Raw genomic sequence first — 12093 nt, 5'->3', positions numbered from 1 at the left:
ATAGCAAACTTCTTCTGGATTCTTATAATGAAATAGTGCATGTGCTCCAAATCCTTGGGCCAGTCCAAATAAAGAGGTTCCACATGAAATAGTTGTTCATGTAGATATGCATCCATGTCACAATAATCTGGATCTTTTGAAATCAACAGGCGTTTTTATTCTGGTGGATGCACCCATTCCCATACCGAGGAAATGCCAGAAATGTTGTGTGCATATGTTAAGTGACAGTGATGCCAGGTGAAACTAAAGCTTGAAATTGGCAGAGCTGTTTTAATCAGTTTTGTAAGTTGCAGATTGCTCCGACCCCCTTTTATCCCCTTGGCAGGGGACGGATTATTTCTCTCCATCTTTGAGAAATTGTTGTAGCATTCCCCAAAGGCACAGTTAACATGAGGAAAGTCAGATTTTCCTTTATTCTTTTTAAAAAAATTAGACACAGTGGGAACTGATTTCATTATAACTCAACTGGAACATCAAAGAGTGTGGAATAAGAAAAACATACTGTATCTGTGATGGCACAGCAGCCATTAAAAAGAAGAAAAAGCAGGCAGACTGTGTTGCCACTCATAGCAATTAAATTCATGTTAATTCATGTACACAACCTATCTTGACTTGATTTGGCAGCAATGCTTATCCAAAAATGATTATAAATACAAGTATGGAAATGAATAGTAGTATCCATTTGCTGCTTCAGGCTTACCCTGCTAAATCTCAAAACCATGTATTATACTGGCACAGAGCTTCAAATGGATGTTTAACTTCAATGACATCTGAAACAAAACTACATGCTGAGGCTACTTTGAGAAACAACCCATGCTTCTCAATAGTGAAATTGACTAGATGGTGTTTCCTGAATTTCTATTAGCTGAAAGAGACAGTCAAAGCATTCAAAGCAAATATGTCAACATTATATTTAATGTATATAGCCACCATCCCACAAGCAAGGTGGCATTGAACTAAACTAAAAAAAAAAAAATCCAAAATCATTATCATTAACTAATATTAAAAACTTTTAAAAACTATTTAAAAAACCTGAAACAGAAATAATAGACAAAAGGAGTTAGTAGGGCAGTAAGGGAGTTATCTCACTAGTACATCCATATCCTGGTATCTCCATGCTGGTTAGTATAACCAGGTCTTGAGAGATCTTTGGAAACTTAGAAGTGATTCCACAGAGCAAAAGTCACAGCAGAAAAGGCCCATCACCTAGGACTTACTAAATGTAGTTTCCTACACGTAACATACCCTGTCTCCCCACCCCACTAGATGGGGAGAAGAAATTTAGGAGATGCGGGGTCTCAAATAATCTGGACCCAAGCAATGGAGGCTTTAACGATCAACACCATTTGAAATAGACCTAGAAAGAAGCTGGTAACCAATACATCTTACACAACAGAAGGGTAACCTACTAGAGACACATATACCAGCTTGCACCATTACATTCTGCACCAGCTGAAATTTTTAGATACACTTCAAGGGAGGCCCATGTAGAGTGCATTGCAGTAATTCAACCAGGAATGACTAGAAAATGAATGACGATGAGTATGGTCCCTTGGCCCAGGAAATGTAAGATTTTGTATGAATATTATCCAAGCTTTATAAAATAATACGGTAGACAATGGCATTCATCAACTCCTTTTCCATTTTACCTTCCTTTTTGCTTTCTCTTCATCTGTTTAACCAGATGAAAAGAGACTATGACAACTTCATTCTTTCTTAAATTTTAGAAATGTGTTTCATGTTTCTAGGTTTAAAATGGTGTCTTGCTTGATGATATTTGTTCAGAATGGTTTTTGCTGGTTTCATTTTATAACATCTTCAACCATTTTTACCATAGGTGATTTTTCTAAGGAATTTGAATGCATGACGTATTTAAAGTAAACCTTATAAATTTTCTGTTTCCTTAAAAGATTGTAATCCAGATAATTTTATCTTTACAGTAGAAGTCCATTACAGTCTCCTAATTAATATAGATCAAGATGGTCATATTAAATCAGAGAATTATTTTTTGTATGATGTACAGGTTTCTCCCAACTCTGTTATTCTGTATCTTATAGCTTTACCCAAGAAACCACCAGAATTAAAATGAAAGTATATCTCTCGGCATCTCCACATTTTGGAATACAAATCCCATGAACATTTACCATTAGTCATAAAATACAATCTATCTAGTTTTATTTTTAAAAGAGTAATAGATATCTATGGTATTATTTCATTTCCCCCTAGTAAATTAGGTAATTCTGGAAATTATTGATTACTTTAATGAATCTTAACAGTAAGATTTAGAATTATATATGTCAGAGATTTAGTATAAATATATTTAATATTCAGAAATATTCCAGTTAGTGAATGATTGTAATGAGTGTTTTATCACTGCATCCTTAAAATATGGCACATTACAATGCTATGCTTGGCATTGCCATGCAGAAATAAATCCTAAGTCAATCAAGTGCAATAAATGTGTTTAAAACTGCAGAGTGATCAAAATTGTTCTTAACAATGATTTGTTTTTATTGAACAGTATAATATATCTCTGTTTTTATTCCATTTTCTGAAATACATGCCGACTACCTGTACCCTCTTAGCTTAGTTACTTAGCCCACCATAAGATAGAACCATGTCTTAAAATACAATGTAAAGCAGTCATAAGTTAAAACATACTTGCTGAACCTAGCTGGAACCCATTCAAGATCTAACAAGTCTTTTTGTTACATCACCACATTTAAGCTATGATTATTAATTCATACAGGTACATGAATGTGTATGACAAGTTATTGTGGACTTTATTGAGTCAGGTCACAGAAAAATAAACTATTAGAACTTTGCTTTCATTTTGATATGTTTCTCCTCCCCCCCATCCCCACTTTAGCTACTTTGAAAGAGAGCATGATTTATAGCCAGGTTCCCAGTTGTGTCAGCCAGCACTAGTTAGCTGGAAGAGGGAAATGACCAAATGAAAATATAACATTATCCCTGTTCATTTTACCTCTGAGCTTCTTAACAGTAGGCTATAAAGCAGCTTACTCTGGCTCTGAATATGTCAGCGATAGTTGCAAGAAAATTGCAAAGAGACCAAAAGACTAGACCACATTCATTTGGTCATTAACATTATTGTTAAACACCATCCATGTATATCTTTATTCCTCCAATTGCTTTGGAGTAAATGAGCTGTGGTGGCACAGTGGTTAGAGTGCAGTACTGCAGGCTACTTCTGCTGATCACCAGCTGCCAGCAGTTTGGCAGATCAAATCTCACCAGGCTCAAGGTTGACTCAGCCTTCCATCCTTCCGAGGTCGGTAAAATGAGGATTGTTGTGGGGCAATATACTGACTCTGTAAACTGCTTAGAGAGGGCTGTAAAAGCACTGTGAAGTGGTATATAAGTTTAAGTGCTATTGTTATTGCTATTGTTTTGTCTCTACAAAAGTGAAATGGCAAAAGCAACTTAAAGTTTGTGTGTGTGTGTGTTTGTGTGTATGTGTGTTTTGGAGTATGTTATCACTACTAATCTTTTGTTTATGTATAGGATCTGCTTGAGGAGCAAGTTTAGAGTCTCAGGTTACAAGTTTATATCAAGCTGCTTCTAACCGCCATTTGCACTTGCAAATGGAAATTGTACCTGCAATTTCCTTTAGAATATTTACAAACAACCTATTCCTTTTGAGAGCCTCTTCAATAATGAGCTGGGCCAGAAAGCCTCTCCTATATCTCTGTGCTCTACTATAACTAAACTAAAATACATGAAATATAAAAAGACAATCTACAAAAGTTTCCATTGCTTCTTCCTCATCCATCCAGTTGCTTTCTCATACTTTCTTCCTGAACCAAAATTTCTTGTGATTCTGTTGCTGACAAGACCTTACTCTTAAATAGGAATCTGGAGCTCTGCCGACTTATGTTACATCAAACAAGGTTAAACTTCAGAATTTTATGTTTGCAAAACATTTCTTAGATTCTGCCATGTATAGTCAAAAATATTAACATTAGAGTTACATTATGTGCTTTGGAGCACATAGTATTTGGACTAGTATTTTGGTATATGGTTTTTCCTTCAAGAGAAACATTAGTGTGGGGTCTTTGGCGCTCTTTGAACTTGGTGGTTTTCTTGCAAACGTTTCATTACCAAAATAGGTAATATCATCTGTGCATATTGGCTTCCACCAGAAACAATAGTAATAACATTTTCTTGTAGCATAAATGGATGTGGCCGAATTGTGTAATGTGCCTGCATTGAAGGGAGACCAACTGGAAATTATCTAACATGCAAACTATAGAGAGACATTGCAGATACAAGAGCAATAAATGAATATAATCTTCTAAATATTTTTGCACAACCTGCTCCTTTCACATTCTCATGCCTGGTTAATGAATATCTCTGCTCATGGAGGTCACTAGATTAATGTACTTAGTAGAATGATTACACACACCCAGTGGTGGGATTCAGCCAGTTCGCACCACTTTGGGGAAACCGGTTGTTAACTTTCTTAGCAGTTTGGTGAACTGGCTGTTGGAAGAAATCATTAGGGCAGAGAACCGGTTGTTAAATTATTTGAATCCCACCACTGCACACACACCCATCTTCATTCACTATTTATAGTACTACAAAATGTATTCTTAATACCAGTATGTGTTTTCATTCTTTTCTGAGTCTGATAAACAGAGATGAAGTGTCTGGCCATCTACAACTGGTACTTGTTCTATTGACAAACTATTTTTTTTTTTTTAATTTGATTTATATGCCGCCCTTCTCCGGAGACTCAGGGCGGCTTACAATGCGTTAAGCAATAGCCTTCATACAAAGTCAGCTTATTGCCCCCACAAACTGGGCCCTCATTTAATCTACCTTAGAAAGGATGGAAGGCTGAGTCAACCTTGAGCCTGGTAAGATTTGAATCTGCAGTAATTGCAGGCAGCTGTGTTAATAACAGGGTGCTTTAAACCACTGTACTACCAAGTGCTACATTTCAATTGTTAAATGTGGCAACTCTATAGTTAACTGAGGAAACCAACAACAACAGCAATAACAACACCTTTGGTACAGAAAAATTGAAAAAAGATAACCAGGGTTTATGCTTCCAATATTTTTGTAACCCATCAACAGAATTAGCACTAACTACAAGGTTAAGCCCTCAAGAGCACCATAAGAGCCTAACAAACTATTCTGGGGTCAAAAGAAAGTCATATACTATTAAACGATAATAACAAGTATACAGTGATATTTCCCTTTGGATTTCTCTGCACTAAGAACTACATTTGTTAACACACTCTGTTTATGCTGGCTGCCTGACGTAGCCCATAAGGAATAATGGAATACTTGTAGGAGTTATCCATTAAGTCTTAACCCTTTAGATGCAATCACTTTATAACATAAGGTGTAGTTTAACACTGCTTTGATATATCAGGAAAATCTTTTTCATAAAAACTTTATATTTCAAAATATGTTGATTAGAGTAGATCAAAACTGCTTTAGGCTGGAATGCAATTTGCTTGCCTTTCTGACACATACAAAATATTCTTGATATTTCCAGTTATAACAAAATCTAATTAATTAGCTATAAATATGCAGGAAAAAATAGTTAAAAGTATGAATTTTAATTCATACACACACGTTTATATCCTTGTCGTTTATCTGAAAATTTGCAATGGAAAAAACAAATGTAAATAATTAAATAATGTTTTTATTAAAATGGGAATTAAAATGTTGCTCATTTGGGAATATTTAGAATCAGAATCTCCAGAAAAATTCTATGATTTCTACAAAAGGAAAATGCATTATTAGTTCTAAAAACTATAGTTTATATAATGAATATTGTGTTTCTTCAGGAAAATATTTATAAAATTAATTAAGTTGTATATGTGTCACAAAGAAGAAATGATCTTGTGATCAACACTTACATTTAATTACCAAGTAAAATTTCTATTTTCACATCAATATGATTCTGTGCTAAAAAATGTGAGATATCTTTTCATATTATTATGGTTTTCTTGAGAACATGAAACACCTCTGTGATTGTGGGATATACAAAACCATGCAGTTAGTTCTCAGTATACTGTTAATGAAAAATTAACTATAAAAATGCATTCAAGAATTTTGAAAATATGAGAATTATAACATCAAGCTGAATGTCAAAATCTTCACTATTTCATTTAAATACAAAATAAATTATGAGGGAGCAGGATGAGGGGGAGTGGGAGTGAGGAGCAGGGGAGGAGAAGATGGGAGGATATTATAATATTAATTTCTAACTTTCTCCTTTTTGTACTTCAACTGATACACAACATTTATAGACATTTAACTTTCAAATCTTTAGTCAGTTTCTTCTTCTTAAAAACCATGCTCTACATCATAGATGTCAAACTCGTGACATCATGTTGCTGTCATGTGATTTATTGTGACAGATTTTTCCTTCCCGGAGCTGCGGTGGGTGTGGCCTGCACATGACGCATCCAGCCCGCAGGCCGCCAGTTTGACACCACTGCTCTAGATACTTATATTTGTCTTGTAGTACATAATATGCATGAAAGACTTTCATGCTTAAATTTGGTTAAACTTTAATTGTGAATATTGACTGTTAATTTTGCCATTACTACATATTATCCAAATTTAAATTCCCAATGTATTAAATTGGTAACATATTGCATGCGCAAAATTGATCCTTGTGTCTGTGAAGATATATTTTAGTAAATTGTGATTTTTTTAATGAATACATTTTAGAATTATCATAATAAGAATTGTGATTTTATGTCAACACTTATTTCTAAAATTCTCTGAGCAGTGCTGTTTTTCTTTCCAGTATTTGTCTTTTACAATTCTTTTATATGTCAACCACATATGGTAAAATGTTCCTTCTGTCTCATGCTATTTCCAATATTTATAACTATTTGATTTGTCTATCTTGGCAAGTATTGCATAATTGTACACCAGCTACAAAACATTTTATACCAGTTTTCTTTGAAGTTATACCTTGGGGTAAAATGTATAAATTCTTCCTGTTGTTGTATTGCCTCTTAATTGTATTGTCTCTTAAAGTTTTGCATCTATTATATCATGATTTTTTTTATTTCTTCTGTTTTGTGTCATTTCTGAATAATAGTTTGTGTGCGTGTGTGTGTGTGTGTGTGTGTGTGTGTGTGTGCCTTAATAAGTGGTCTTAATTCTGTATGAGCATTTCAGATTATGTTTTTTTCCTTAGAATCCTAAGAAAATGCCTAATTTTTAAGGGCAGTTTTTATTCTTCCATTGGTTTGTAGATACATCGATCATAGTATGTTCTGGCCTTTGCCAAGTAATTCTTGATCTATTTGGTCTATTCATGGAGTTACTGCATTTTGTTTAAAGATTCATCACAGTGTAAAGTCTACTGTTAATATCCCATTAGAATAATCTAATGATTTCATGAATAATGCATGTGAGGATTGTAATGCCATGGGAAAAGTATCTGGATATCTACAAATTCATGAGGAAGGTTGTGGGAAATGTTATATCAATAAAATATATTTTATTCTTTATATGATCTCCATCTTTCTTTAAACATTAAAAATCCATGATGGACTGAAAATCAGTGTCTCTGCTAGATAATTGACAGTCAAGCTGAAACTAAGTTAATCAAGTAAAAATAGCAAACAAGGGAAAATCTTTTTACTCAAACCTCCTTAAATCCCCAAATAAGTTGCCCAGACCTAATCCACATAGCAAAGGAGAAGGTCTGTAAACACAAATAGACTTAATTAAAACAGTCTCACAATGGAACTGCATGTTCACAAGAATAAATATCACAGATGATATGTTTCATATATGTGTATATATCTTGACTATGTGTCAGAATGGTCAAACAATTGGCAACTACAAATCTCAACCAACAAATGCTCTGTTTTACAGATTGGCAAAAAAAAATTCAAAACACAAAATACAAGCTGGGAGGATACGACCTCGTAGATGACCCTCACTCTGTCAAGGACCTTGGATTACTCATATCTAATGATCTAAGTACCAGAGCCCACTGTACAACATTGCCAAAAAGGCTCTAAGAGTTGTCAACCTAATCTTGTGTAGTTTATCTAGTAATATTGTACTACTAACTAAAGCATACAAAACATTTGCTAGACCAATTCTCGAATCTGTCTGGAACCCGCACTGCATATTGGACATTAATACAATTGAGAGAGTCCAAAGATATTTCATGAGAAGAATCCTCCACTCCTCTGCTCGCAACAGAATACCTTATACCACCAGGCTTGAAATTTGGGTTTAGACAACTTAGAACTACACCGCCTTCGGTCTGACCTAAGTATGGTACATAAAATTATCTGCTACAACATCCTACCAGTCAATGATTACTTCAGCTTCAACCACAACAATACACGAGCACACAATAGATACAAACTTAAGATAAACCTTTCCAAACTCGATTGCAGAAAATACGACTTCAGCAACAGAGTGGTCAGTGCCTGGAATGCACTACCTGACTCTGTGGTTTCTTCCCCAAAACCAGAACTTTAATCTTAGACTGTCTACTGTTGAGCTGACCCCATTCCTGAGAGGTCTGTAAGGGGCGTGCCTAAGCGCACCAATGTGCCTACTGTCCCTGTCCTAATGTCCCCATTTATTTGTATCCATTTCATGTATTCATAATCATGTTTATACTTATATCTGTATTCTTATATATGCTTGACAAAATAAATAAATAAATAAAATAAATAAATAAGTATGTATGTACTTACACAAACACCCACAGCCAGGGGTGGGTTCTACTTACCTTTACTACTGGTTTGCAATGGGATCGTGCCTTGCTTCTATGCATGCACAGATCACCGATGATGACATCCAGGGCAGTGGGTGGGGCCTCCTGCCAGTTTTTCTACCTGTACTTGTAAACTGGTCTGAACCGGGGTCAACCCACCACTGCCCACACCTCTCAAGTGTCACCCTAGAAGAAGCACATACACATTTCATATCCAGAACAAGCTCCCCTATAAAACAACACCTCTGTACCCCATTTTCTCTGCAACTATCCCCATAGGCAAACCTTTTTTGCTTTTGGGAATAAATAATTCAACTTTACTGACAGCTGCGTGGATTTCATTTTTATTTATTCTTGTGCAACCCCATCTTGAGTTGGAACCCCAAATAACCATATTCTTCTGACAAGGTCTTTAAAGAAAAACAATAATGGACTGCAATAGACTTGGTGAACAATATTTAATTCAGCCAAAGTCAGTGGGGCCTATAGTACATTTGGGCTTGAATACAGTTTCATATTAGAAAAATAAAATACTGTACAATGGATCAGCTTAGTTACCTTGATTGTAGACATCCAGACAATCACTAGATGGAAGTAAAGAGTCATATATAGCTCTTTGCCTAATGTGAGTTCTGTTATTTTATAAATAAAATAAATATTCTCAAAAGTTGTATGTCTTTTGGCAGTGCAGAAATAACTTAGCAGGTTTATGTGGTTTGCAGCCCCACTAAAAATTATGAAGACAAGCAATGTGATATCATCTGAAGCTTGAACTTAAGAAAACAAATAATGAGAATGGTTGAATATATTTTTTATCATATCAATAGGACCACCAAAAGAGATTTTACACCGAAGACAAGAAATATATATCATAAAAATATTTTTGCCTGTAAGCAATATATTTATTTTCTACAGTACATTTATAAGAGGGATACACTTATGTCTCAGCTCTTTAAAAAGTTTCAAATGTTTTCTGAAAGTACTTAGACATGCTGTTTTTATATATGGCCTAGTGAAGTTAAGCTACATTTTCTGTTTTTCTTGAAATTCTGAAGAATTACATTCTGTCACTCTTTGTAGGATAAGGACAAGCTACTAAACAAAAACAGTTTGAAGCTATAAAAAGACTACTAATTGCCAATTTTAGAAGATATGGACTTTGGTTAGAATTTTATTACATGGGTAAAGTCATTCTATTTAGGGTTGCCAGGTGTCCACTATTTGAGCGGACAGTCCACTTTTTTCACATTATGTTCACTATTTTTTTCACAAAATAGTGGACATTTTTTTTATTCAAAAGCTTTATGATGAAATGGTATGTAAGTTTTGCGAGTCAGAATTCCATGAAGTTTTGCGCCATGTTCCAACACGTTGGTTAAGTTTGTTTAAAGCGGTCAAAAGACTTCTTTTAAACTGGATACCTCTAAAATCGTATTTTATTTCTCTTGGATCTGATGAGTGCCATAAAGTTATCTGGAACCTTATTTCGGATCAGGAAAATGAACTCGCAAAGGACGATGAACCAACAATTTCAGAATTGTATTTATATTTCACGCATTTCTTCATGTCAATAATGCAAGACACCCTACTGAAGCTGAAAAGCAAGAAAATTCTTGCATGTGATCTTCACATTAGCATGTGTAAGCTGCGTGGTTCTTTGCAAAAAAAATATGATGAGCAGTTTTTTGGAATGAAAGTTTTATTTGCCTTACGTAAAAAACATTTGCCTGAGAATGCCGTGCAAAAGTTCAAGAAAGAAGCCATCAACGTGTATCAAAGAGCCATTGCATACCTAGAAAAGTTTCAATCTAATTGATCGCAATAATCTTCCAATTTTAGAAGAAATGACGAACATCTGGTTATTATCACCATGGCGAGAAGAACTTCCACCCAACACTCTCTTTGATGAAATTTCTGCCTTAGAAGAAGTTTATGTTCATCTGCAGGATGATTCATCCCTTGATAAGTGTACATACTTTTTCAAGAAAGAGCCAGCTCCGAGTTTACTGAAACTGTTCCAGTATTGTGCATCAATTCCGGTATCAAATGCAAACGTTGAACGAATTTTCAGCGTCATGGGAAATTTGTGGACTGACGAACGTAACCGACTGCTTGTACCATCAGTTCGAAGTGAACTTTGTATATTTTTTAATATTTCTCAACGTTGTACTGAAATTAAAGAATTATTTCTTAAACACAAAGAATTGATCAAAGCTGCGCAGTCAAATAAAAAATACACACGACAGCAAAGTAAAATGTAATTTAATATTTTACATATTATTATAGTATATTTGATGTTTTGAATTTTAAGTAAAGTTTTGAAGTGATTATTTTAATACGTGTTAAAATGTTTGTAAGAAAATATAGCTGGAAGTATTGGATAAAACAAAAATAAAATAAAATAATAAAATAAAACAAAACAAAAAAAAATGCTGGAGTAAGGATTAAAAGGGAGATATAAATTATGGGCATTTGCCAATGATTTGGTGATAATTCAGGAAAATCACTGGAAGGAATAGAAATATTAATGGAAAAAACAAAGGATTTGATGCATTCAGTGCATTTTGATTTAAAATGAATAATGACAGAACAATTTTAATAAAAATATGAGGATGAAATTATATGTTATTTCAGAACATTTATGTTAGAACATAGAATTAAATTAAGAGAATATGCTAAAATTGGAGAAATTACAAATGTCATTATTGAATCTCTGATAAAAATGAATGTATGGTTTTGTTCAAACAATACCTGTTTTGACCACTGATGTGTCATCTAAACAATTGCAAAAAGATACGTCTAGTTTTGCATGGCAGTAGAAAATGTCAAGGGTTAAATATAAAATCCTCCAAGATGTAAGGGTATGAGGATTATTGAGACCAACTGATTTGAAATTGAATTTTGCAGCCTGAAAATAAGAGAATAAGAGAATTTTAGAACTTGAAAAACATGACCTAAGGTTTGGATGACAGGGATTTTTATGATGTAATGAAGTTAAGGTTAATGTAGCTTGTAATTGCTAAAATGTATAAACTTTTTTTGAAATGAAAGAACAAGTAGAAGATTATAATGATAAAATGGGCTAAAAACTTTAGATGGGAGGGCAATTTGGCTGCAATTTCGTTCACCCCTTTGATCACCAAGATTGATTTACTTGATTTGGATGGCTTAAGCAGGTATCTTCTTTTTCCTCCCCTATTCCATGTGCATCCCTCTTGAAGCTGCATACTCAGTAGAAAAGAAAGACCATTCTGGATAGAGGGAGTGCACCAATTTTGTACTGATGAATCAATTGAAGCAGGAAAGTAGCTGCTGTAGTTCTGAAGATATTTAACTGCACAATCAAGAACAGC

Source organism: Pantherophis guttatus, chromosome 8 (genome assembly GCF_059756535.1).
Source record: "Pantherophis guttatus breed Tessera chromosome 8, ASM5975653v1, whole genome shotgun sequence".
NCBI classification, from domain to species: domain Eukaryota; kingdom Metazoa; phylum Chordata; class Lepidosauria; order Squamata; family Colubridae; genus Pantherophis; species Pantherophis guttatus.
This window is presented reverse-complemented; position numbering follows the sequence as displayed.